A 10,987-nucleotide genomic window follows, 5' to 3' on the forward strand; every position below is an offset into this window, starting at 1 on the left:
AGAATAATGTTCGATCAAGTTCGATATTCGAAACTTCCCTTTCACAATATTCGAGTTGTGTGAATAATTTAACTAACTTTAATAATAAACATAAAATCCTTATATGAGAAGTGACTTACCTCCATATATATTCTTTGAACAAAATGGCAGGAATAAACTTTCCAAAAGTATATATACAATCAAAGTATATATACCAGTTTTCTTTGTAAAGCAAGGAATTAGCCGGAGAGAAAAACCATATCTCTGGCTTTCTAAAGCTTAAACAAGTAGAACCAACCATCTAGGTTCAGACAGACTGTAAGTTGATTAAACCGTCCTTTGCCTCGGCTCTTCATCTTTTATTTATATATACTCTCACCGTCAACTCGTCCAATCCACTACCTCCCCTCGCTCACAATACGCATTTGTGTCGCCCCCATTTCATAGTTTTTCTCATCTTCACATAATTTTTTGTGACATTCATTTGTAAAGCATAGAATGGCCGCCGAGATTGCCACCGATGTCGCAAAGGATGTAGCAAAGGATATCGCATACAGCGTTGTTGGTGCAGTCATCCAGCAGATCAAGAATGTGGTTGAGTTGGAGGGAAAGCTTGAGATTCTCAATACTGACTTCCGTCCCGTGAAGAGCTTATTATTACAAATTGAACAACAATTCCAGGACCAACAAAGAAGGCTGCGTTAAGCTCTATTAATATTTTGAACAATTTTTGCCTACAATTATGGAATTTAAACTGCAGTTTTTCCTTAACTTAAGGAAACCAACTGCAGTGATTTCCTTAAGTTAAGGAAATCAACTGCAGTTAATAAATTTATTGTTGGGAGCTACTGAAGTGGTCCATTACTCCATTCGGAGTTCTCTACCTTGATCTGTGGAACACTTGACACATAGCCATCAGAAGCTTCATGGAAGCTTGGCTATAAATTTATCTGTTTGGTCCCCAAGCTTGTGTATCAATTCCCTTCAGTTTTTACACCATCTAGCTGAGAGAGCAAAGCTTGGAAGTGCCTTCAGATTTTCTGTATTCTTTTCTTTTGCTTGGATTGAAGCTGGAGTGCTGAAGTAAGGAAAGCAAAGTGGACTGTGGTTTGCATCAAGAACATCACCAATGGCTGGAGGTAATTTATATTTCTGGGCATTAAGTTTTAATGATTCTTTGAGTTTTCCGCATACAGAATCGCTGTTGAAATTATTTATTTATCATTTGGTATCAGAGCCACTATTATCTCTACCTTGGTGTGCTCTCACCGCCCTTTTGTTTTTCTGTGCACCTCTTTTTTCTCCTGCTCTGTATTACTATCCAGATTCCGAAGTGTCGCTATCCTTAGGGCCGGCGCCGCCCACTGATTTCGAAATTCTAAACTTTATTATTATGAATTTTTATCGCTTGAATGATAAGTATTTGTTTCTTAAAATATTTCGATGACTTAAAAGTTAAGGCTCACTTTTAAGGGACTTTAATAGAATTTTAATTTTTCATGCTTATCATATCCATTATTCAAAACTCGTACCGGTGGATTATAAGATTTAAAATTCATCATGCTAGAATATGAGTTTATAGGTTTGGGCCGTGCATTAGTTTCACTTGTACTGAGTTTATTATAATATGAAATTTCTTTATGGAATTGTTAAAAATAGTTATAACAATGTGCAAATTCCATTTACGAATTTCAGATGCACGTTTGCATTTCTCAACGAATTCAATAGAACATTATGTGAAGCAATATAACATGCTCCATTTATTATTCCGGTATACGTGGAGAAAAACCCATATATACGTGCAGAAACCACTTAAGCAGGCACGCAGTTATCACTTCAGCGGGCAGCAACCAGGCTATTTTTTTAGTTTATTTCTTTTTAATAAATTTTATTGAGCAGAATTGCTGTCGAATTGCAGGGCTGAAAATAACTGCTTATTAATGGGTAGTAAATGAGCTAGACCGTATATACTTACTGTTAGATTTTGACAAACTAATAACTGGTTTATTAATGGGTAGCGATAACTGAAGACTAGTACTGCACCATAGAAAAGTAACACAGTTCTATTAACAAAGGCAGTCTAGCACTTTTCTGGGAGTAGCACAGAAAATTAATTTAAATTTTATTTATCTTGTGAGCAAAATAACTTGTTTGCTGGTCTATCTTTTGTTGTTTTTATAAACTTAAGGACGGAGCCTGAAGTCAAGCCAGCTAGCCTTCGAACTGCATTTGCTATGCAAGTGCAAAGTAGATCAATGCTGCTTCAGTCAATCTCCGGGTTTTGTTTATAAATTGAACAATCAATTTGTAGTCATTTACGGTAATGCTGACTGCTTTAACCTTAAATTTGATTTTGCTGGAGAATTATTACAGTTATATGGAGTTTATTAAAATGTCATTTTGACTTACTCTTTTCAGTAAACATTATTTTTTCTCTGGTTAAGTTTTGTTTATGCAACTTAAAAAAAAAAAAATGTCTAGTGATCCATATAACTTTAATTAATTAAAGAATAGCCACAACATCTTTAATTAATTAAAATTATATATTTTGATTGGTTAGATCACATAAAGATTATGTAGACATTAAATTGTAATTAATTAGACTAAATATAATAAATTTTATCCCACAGGAATTTTTATTATATTTATGTAATTAATTAGGATAAAATTTCATAACCTACACATAGGAGTTATGAATTAATAAGTTTTATCATAAAGTTTTATTGAATCTGTTTGAATTGAAAATTTAGCCCACAGGCAATTTTTATGTCATTAGATTCAATTTTGAGCATGATTTACATGGATAAAACATGAAATTTTATCTAAGCCTCAATTTTAACATAAGCATGTGATTTTTAATTTTGATGCAGTAGTACAACCTGCAAATTTCTCTGAAATTCGTTGTGACATTCCCGAACTTAAGGGAGATAACTATAAGATTTGGAAGGAGAGGATTCTCCTTCATTTAGGGTGGATGGACATAGATTATGCTATTAGGAAAGATGAACCATCGGCACTCACTAATACCAGCACTGCAGCGAACATCATGCTTTATGAACGATGGGAGCGATCCAATCGTCTAAGCATGATGTTCATTAAAACTAAAATTTCAGCTGGTATTCGTGGTTCCGTTGATCAGCATGAAAAGGTCCGAGACTTGTTGAAGGCCATTGATGATCAATTCGTCACTTCAGACAAGGCACTAGCAAGCACCCTAATCATGAAGTTCTCATCCCTAAGGCTCACCAGTGTGAAAGGTGTGCGCGAGCACATCATGCAGATGAGGGACACTGTGGCTCAATTGAAGAAACTCGAGGTTGATATATCGGAGTCCTTCCTAGTGCACTACATCCTGAACACCCTTCCGCACCAATATGGACCTTTCAAAATCTCATACAACACACATAAAGATGAATGGTCAATTAATGAACTTATGACCATGTGTGTTCAAGAGGAAGAGAGACTGGTGATGGAACTGGGAGAGAGTGCAATGTTGGCAACGCGTGGAAAGGGAAAATCTCAAGCCAATCGGAAAGGGAAAGGTAAAGTACCTCCCCAAGCCGATATCAAGAAGGATTCCAAGTGTTTCTTCTATGAAAAGGAGGGACACATGAAGAAGGAATGCGCTAAATTTCAGAAATGGCTTGCGAACAAAGGTAATTTAATCTCATTTGTTTGTTATGAATCTAATATGGTTAACGTTAATATTAACACATGGTGGATTGATTCTGGATCAACAATTCACATTTCGAATTCCTTGCAGGGTTTGCAAAACCTAAGGAAGCCAGTGGGAAGTGAGCAAAGCATCTTATCAGGAAATAAGATGGGCTCGCATGTGGAAGCTATAGGAACATGTTATTTAACTTTAAGTAGTGGCTTTGTTTTGGAATTAGAAAAGACCTTTTATGTTCCAAGTTTTTCTAGAAACTTGATTTCAGTTTCAAGGCTTGTACTTTTTGGATATTCCTTAAACTTTTCAGAAAAATCTTTCAGTGTATTCTATAAATATGATTATGTTGGGAATGGTATTTTGTCTAATGGTCTTTACTGCATTAATTTAAAAAACAATGTCACTTATGATTCAATGCATGTTCACACTGGCACTAAAAGATGTGTTATTAATGAAGATTCCTCTAAATTATGGCACCGGAGGCTAGGTCATATCTCCATAGAAAGAATTAAAAGATTGGTAAATGAATGGGTACTTAATACTCTGGATTTTACTGATTTTGAGACTTGTGTGGACTGCATAAAGGGAAAGCAGACCAACAAGTCAAAGAAAGGTGCCAATAGGAGTTCAGACATATTAGAAATCATACATACTGATATATGTAGTCCAGACATGGACTCACATGGTCAGAGATACTTCATCTCCTTTATAGATGATTACTCACGATATATGTATCTCTACATGCTTCATAAAAAGAGCGAAGCATTAGATGCCTTTAAGATCTTTAAGGCTGAAGTAGAGAAACAATGCGGCAAGCAAATTAAGATCGTGAGATCAGATAGAGGTGGAGAATATTATGGTAAATACACAGAAGATGGAAAAGCACCTGGGCCATTTGCTAAATTTCTTCAAGAGCATGGGATTGTTGCCCAATACACCATGCCCGGGTCACCAGACCAGAATGGTGTAGCAGAAAGAAGAAATCGAACATTATTGGACATGGTGCGGAGTATGCTTAGCAGCTCCAATCTTCCTAAATCCTTGTGGACTGAAGCACTTAAGACGACAGTTTATATATTAAACCGAGTTCCAACCAAGGCGGTTCCTAAAACGCCATTTGAATTATGGAAAGGTTGGAAACTGAGTTTGCGACATATGCGCGTTTGGGGATGCCCGTCTGAAGTGAGAATTTATAATCCACAAGAGAAGAAGCTGGACCCAAGGACCATTAGTGGGTATTTCATTGGATATGCTGAAAGGTCTAAAGGTTACAGATTTTATTGTCCATCTCACAGCACTAGGATTGTGGAATCAAGAAATGCAAAGTTTCTTGAAAATGACTTAATCAATGGGAGCGATCAAACCAGAAACATAGTTTCTGAGAAGGATCATTCAGAATCTCAACCTTCCACTTCAAGTGATAGATTGGTTATTGTTCATAGCACCCCTCAAGTACAAATTGGTGTTGAACAACCAATTGTTGAAGTTCCACAAGCTGCTGACAATATTCCAGTAGATCAAGGAGTTCAAGAGTTGCTAAGAACTTTTGAACAACAAGTTGAACCACATACTTCTCAGGAAGATGATGGTACAACATTAAGAAGATCTACTAGACCAAAGAGATCAGCAATTCCTAATGATTATGTTGTGTATCTACAAGAATCTGACTACTACATTGGAGCCGAAAATGATCCCGAGTCATTTTCACAAGCCATGAGTTGCAAAGAATCAGAACTATGGTAAAATGCCATGAAGGAAGAGATGAATTCCATAAAGAGTAACGAAGTCTGGGATCTTGTTGAATTGCCTAATGGTGCAAAAGCCATTGGATGTAAATGGGTCTTTAAGACAAAGAAAGACTCATTGGGCAACATTGAGAGATACAAGTCAAGACTTGTTGCTAAGGGATTCACTCAGAAAGAAGGAATCGACTACACAGAGACTTTTTCTCCTGTATCTAAGAAATATTCCTTGCGCGTTATTATGGCATTAGTAGCCCATTTTGACTTGGAATTGCAACAAATGGATGTGAAAACGGCTTTTCTTAATGGAGATCTAGAGGAGGAGGTTTACATGAAACAACCTGAAGGATTCCCCTCTAGCGATGGTGAGCAATTGGTTTGCAAGCTCAAGAAGTCATTATATGGTTTAAAACAAGCATCCCGCCAATGGTATTTGAAATTCCATAATGTAATTTCTTCTTTTGGTTTTGTAGAAAACATTATGGATCAATGTATATACCTAAAAGTTAGTGGGAGTAAAATTTGTTTTCTTGTTTTATATGTGGATGACATTTTGCTAGCAACCAATGTTAAGGGTTTGCTACATGAGGTGAAACAATTCCTTTCTAAAAATTTTGATATGAAGGATATGGGTGAGGCATCTTATGTCATTGGCATTAAGATCCATAGAGATAGATTTCGAGGCATCTTGGGTCTGTCACAGGAAACCTATATTAATAAAATTTTAGAGAGATTTCGGATGAAGGATTGTTCACCAAGTGTAGCTCCCATTGTGAAGGGTGATAGGTTCAATTTGAACCAATGCCCGAAGAACGACTTTGAAAGGGAACAAATGAAGAACATTCCATATGCTTCTACTGTCGGAAGCCTAATGTATGCTCAAGTCTGCACAAGACCTGACATTGCATTTGTTGTGGGAATGTTGGGATGATATCAGAGTGATCCAGGTTTAGACCACTGGAGAGCTGCAAAGAAATTAATGAGGTACCTTCAAGAAACCAAATACTACATGCTTATGTATAGACAGACGAACAACTTGGAAGTAATTGGCTACTCAGATTCTGACTTTGCTGGATGTATTGATTCACGCAAATCAACATCAGGTTACATTTTTATGATGGCCGGTGGAGCTGTATCATGGAGGAGTGCCAAGCATACCTTGATTGCCACTTCCACTATGGAAGCCAAGTTCGTCTCCTGTTTTGAAGCTACTTTACATGGTGTATGGCTTAAGAGTTTCATTTCTGGGCTTAGAATTATGGATTCTATCTCTAAGCCATTGAGAATATATTGTGATAATTCAGCTACTGTTTTTATGGCTAAAAACAAAAAAAGTGGGAGTCGAAATAAACACACCGACATTAAGTATTTAGCTATAAGGGAACGTGTTAAAGAAAAGAAAGTGGTCATTGAGCACATCAGCACTGAGTTGATGATCGCTGATCCTTTGACTAAGGGCATGCCACCGTTTAAATTCAAGGATCATGTATTGAATATAGGACTTGGTTCCATTATGTAGTTTCTCATTGTATGGACAATGTTATTTTAATGAAATTCTTAATTATTGTGATGTCTTTTCTCATATTTATGTGCACTTTAAGTTGATTTGAGAAAATTAATTTAAGAAGGACCAAGAATAAACATAAGGTTTATTCATTAAGAAATTGTTGCCACATAAATTATAATAAGAATAAATACATAGTAATACATGGAAGATAATACTCGTCATTAGAGGACTTATCGCCATGATTCATGTATCTATTACTTAATACAGATTATCAATGGTTTTTAAGTTGAGACATTAAGTTTGGAAGTATGGACCAAGTGGGAGAATGTTAAGCTCCATTAATATTTTGAACAATTGTTGCCTACAATTATGGAATTTAAACTGCAGTCTTTCCTTAACTTAAGGAAACCAACTGCAGTAATTTCCTTAAGTTAAGGAAATCAACTGCAGTTAATAAATTTATTGTTGGGAGCTACTGAAGTGGTCCATTACTCCATCTGGAGTTCTCTACCTTGATCTGTGGAACACTTGACACATAGCCATCAGAAGCTTGATGGAAGCTTGGCTATAAATTTATCTGTTTGGTCCCCAAGCTTGCATCTCAATTCCCTTCAGTTTTTACACCATCTAGCTGAGAGAGCAAAGCTTGGAAGTGCCTTCAGATTTTCTGTATTCTTTTCTTTTGCTTGGATTGAAGCTGGAGTGCTGAAGTAAGGAAAGCAAAGTGGACTGTGGTTTGCATCAAGAACATCACCAATGGCTGGAGGTAATTTATATTTCTAGGCATTAAGTTTTAATGATTCTTTGAGTTTTCCGCATACAGAATCGTTGTTGAAATTATTTATTTATCATCCTACCGGAGGCCATCAAAGATAGTTTGGGAAGCATGGGCGAGCACCTCCAAAAGGGCCAACTTCTCATCAACCGCGCCAAACAACAGCAAAGACGGTGCTTCGGCGGCTGTCTCATGTGCAGCCCTAATCTCTTTACTCAGATTGCAGATTGGGAGACCAGGTTCCGTCAACTCTTTCAAGAGCTTAACACCTTATTTTCAATATCTGCCAATTCTACAGAGATTGTGTCCGCCGCAGCGCCTCAGGCAGAGGTGCTTCGTCAACCTATTCCAGGCTCCGGCTTCGTAGGGTCCACCATTGAATCTGCTCAGATGCAGGTGCAGGCATGGCTTGGTGAAGCTCATCCCCAAGCTCGAATGGTCGGCATTTATGGCATGAGGGACGTCGGCAAGACGTCCCTACTCAAACTGGTCTACAACCACTTCAAAGAGGTGAGAGGCATTTTTGATGCAGTAATTTGGCTTACAATTTCTCAGCACTATCAGATTGAAAAATTGCAGGCCTCCATTGCTGAGACTCTGGATTTAAAGTTGGAGAGCATTTCTGACAGTGATACAAGGAAAATGAAACTGTCAGAATCGCTGGCAAAGAAGAAATTTCTTTTGATCTGTGATGATATGTGGGATCGAATCGATCTCATTGATGAAGTTGGCGTGAGAAGTGATCTTCGCGATGGAGGCAAGCGAAGAGTACACATTGAAGATACAAACCCTGTCCGAGGAAGAAGGGTGGGAGTTATTTAGGACAAAAGCTTTTACAGATGGGATTCTTCCAAGGGAGAACAATATAGAGGGTATAGCTAGAGAAATTGCCTCTGAGTGTCAAGGATTGCCGTTGGCCCTAAACACAGTTGCTGCAACAATGAGGCGGAAAAAGACAGAAGATGAGTGGAGGCGTGCTTTGACTCTCATGAGAACTGCAGATCCTGCCTTCCAAGCCAGCCACAGCATCATTGATAGAGACCTGTATAAAAGGCTAAAATTGAGCTATGACGATTTGCCTGCTCGTAACTTGAAGATTTGTTTTCTATGCTACGCTGTGTTTCCTGAGGATGCAGAGATTCCTGTGGAGACGTTGCTAGAAATGTGGAGCGCAGAAAAGCTCATCACCCAAATGGATGTCGGGCACGAGTACATTGATGTACTGGTAGATCGAGGCTTGTTCGAACATGTTGGTGAAGGTAATCATGGGAAGTTACGCAACATCACGTTTACAAGGGATGAGGTGAAGCGAGTAAAAGATCATGATGTGTTGCGCTACCTGGCAATATATATAGGCCGAAGTGAGGAGAAGTGGTTGTTTTCCACAGCTCAACATCTACAAAATTTCCCTACTGAGGATGAGATTAGGGATTGCAAACGAATATCAGTTGGTCATAATGATATTCAGGATCTCCCCACAGATCTCATTTGCTCACAAGTTGTGAGTTTGGTGTTGGCCTACAATGAGAGAATTAAAGAGGTTCCTCAACGATTTCTCTCCACGGCCATATTGTCTCTCAAGGTTCCTGATCACTCTCAATGCATCTCAATAACATCGTTGCCAACATCATGGGGGCAACTTGAACAACTTGAATTTCTGAAATTGACTAGCTACTACAGTTTGCAGACTTTGCCAGAAAGCACAGGTAATCTTTCTCGTCTGAGATTTTTGAATCTTGAATATTGTGCTTCTCTAAATTCGTTGCCGGACAACATCGGTAATCTCAGAAATTTAAAGCATCTTAGCTTAGAAGGATGTCATAGCTTAATGGCGATTCCACATGGTATCTCTCACCTCACTTCATTGAACAAGTTGTTCTTGCCATGGCGTTGTGCTATAAATGTGGAGGATATTGCAAATCTCTCGAATCTGATGGAGCTGACGGCAAGGCTAGAATGTAAAAATATAGAGAGTACAATGACTACATGGACGGAGCTAAGAAGGTTGGAGTTAATGCGCGTCTACGATGCAGATAGAGATGATGTGGGGGAGGAGCATATTCTTCCCTTCAACATGGATAATCTGAACAAGTTGGAACATTTTACACTCATTCATTATAAGGGGATAAGTTTACCCAGGTGCATTCCTCAGTGTCAAAACCTGAGAGCTTTAGAATTGTATCAGTGTGACCAACTCAGGGAGCTTCCTGCGATTGGAGGAGGCGGGGGATTTCCAATGTTGAAGATGTTGGGATTTTACCGTCTAAAGAAATTGGAAAGCATGATGGTTGGATCATCTATTTCTGTTTTGTCAAGTGAAGAAACAATGCCCCAACTCGAAGATATAGAGATAAGAGGTTGCAGTTCGTTGAAGAGATTGAGAATGAGGAAATTACGTCGTTTAAAGAAGTTAATTATCTGGTCTTGCGAGGAGCTTGAAGCACTCGAAATTGAGAGTTGCGGTCTTCCCATGCTCGAGGACTTGATGCTTATGAATCTATACAAGTGTGAGACTATAGTGGGATCCTCTGGTGTGATCAACGACGGAGTAATGCCCACACTTCAACATTTGACCATACGTCATTGTCCATTGCTGAGAAAATTGGTATTGGAGAAGCTATCTAATTTAAGGGACATGGAAATCTCTTTTTGCAATGAGCTAAGGGAGTTAGCAGTGGGGAGTGGCGGCTTTCCAGCGTTGGAGACGTTGTTTCTGTATGACTGTCCACAGGTAGAGAATATGGTGGGACCCTATGATGTGTGGGATGAAAACACAATGCCTCAACTTAGATCATTGCAGATATTAAGTTGTCCATTACTGAGGAGATTGCTTAGAGGAATGGAGAAACTGTCCAGGTTGCAGCAAATAATGGGAGAGGTTGAGTGGTCCCAAAATTTAATTTGGGAAAATGAGAATGTGAAAAATAGACCAGCACATTTTTTATTTTATATTGATGTGTACACAATTACCATCATAAATGTTTTGTTATACCTCATACAAATTGTAATATTATTAATTTGAAAGTGTGAGATATTTTGTGTTTAACATTATTTAAATGTTATTTTGGAATGACAATGTGTGATGTTTAAATGTTATTTTTATATAATTTAATTAATTTATATTTTTGTTATTTTTTTTTAATTAATTCATATTTTTGTTATTTAATTAATTTAAATTTCTCTTCTTATAATTTATTTAATTTTTTATTTAATAATTATTTTAAGTAATAGCAGTTATTTCAAAAAAAATTATAATTTATTTAAGTTAATTTATTTAAATTTTTATTTAAATAATAATTATTAGTTTCAACATT

At 37.4% G+C, this 10,987-nt stretch overlaps 1 pseudogene; it reads left to right on the forward strand.

Moving 5' to 3' along the window:
- The first annotated feature begins 262 nt into the window (after positions 1-262).
- On the forward strand, positions 263-10,556 carry LOC149178137 (disease resistance protein RPS2-like; annotated as a pseudogene).
- Positions 10,557-10,987: the final 431 nt, after the last annotated feature.

This window comes from Pinus tabuliformis, chromosome 4_1 (assembly GCF_031772625.1).
Source record: "Pinus tabuliformis cultivar Carrire ecotype Pingquan chromosome 4_1, CPIR1, whole genome shotgun sequence".
Lineage (NCBI taxonomy): Eukaryota > Viridiplantae > Streptophyta > Pinopsida > Pinales > Pinaceae > Pinus > Pinus tabuliformis.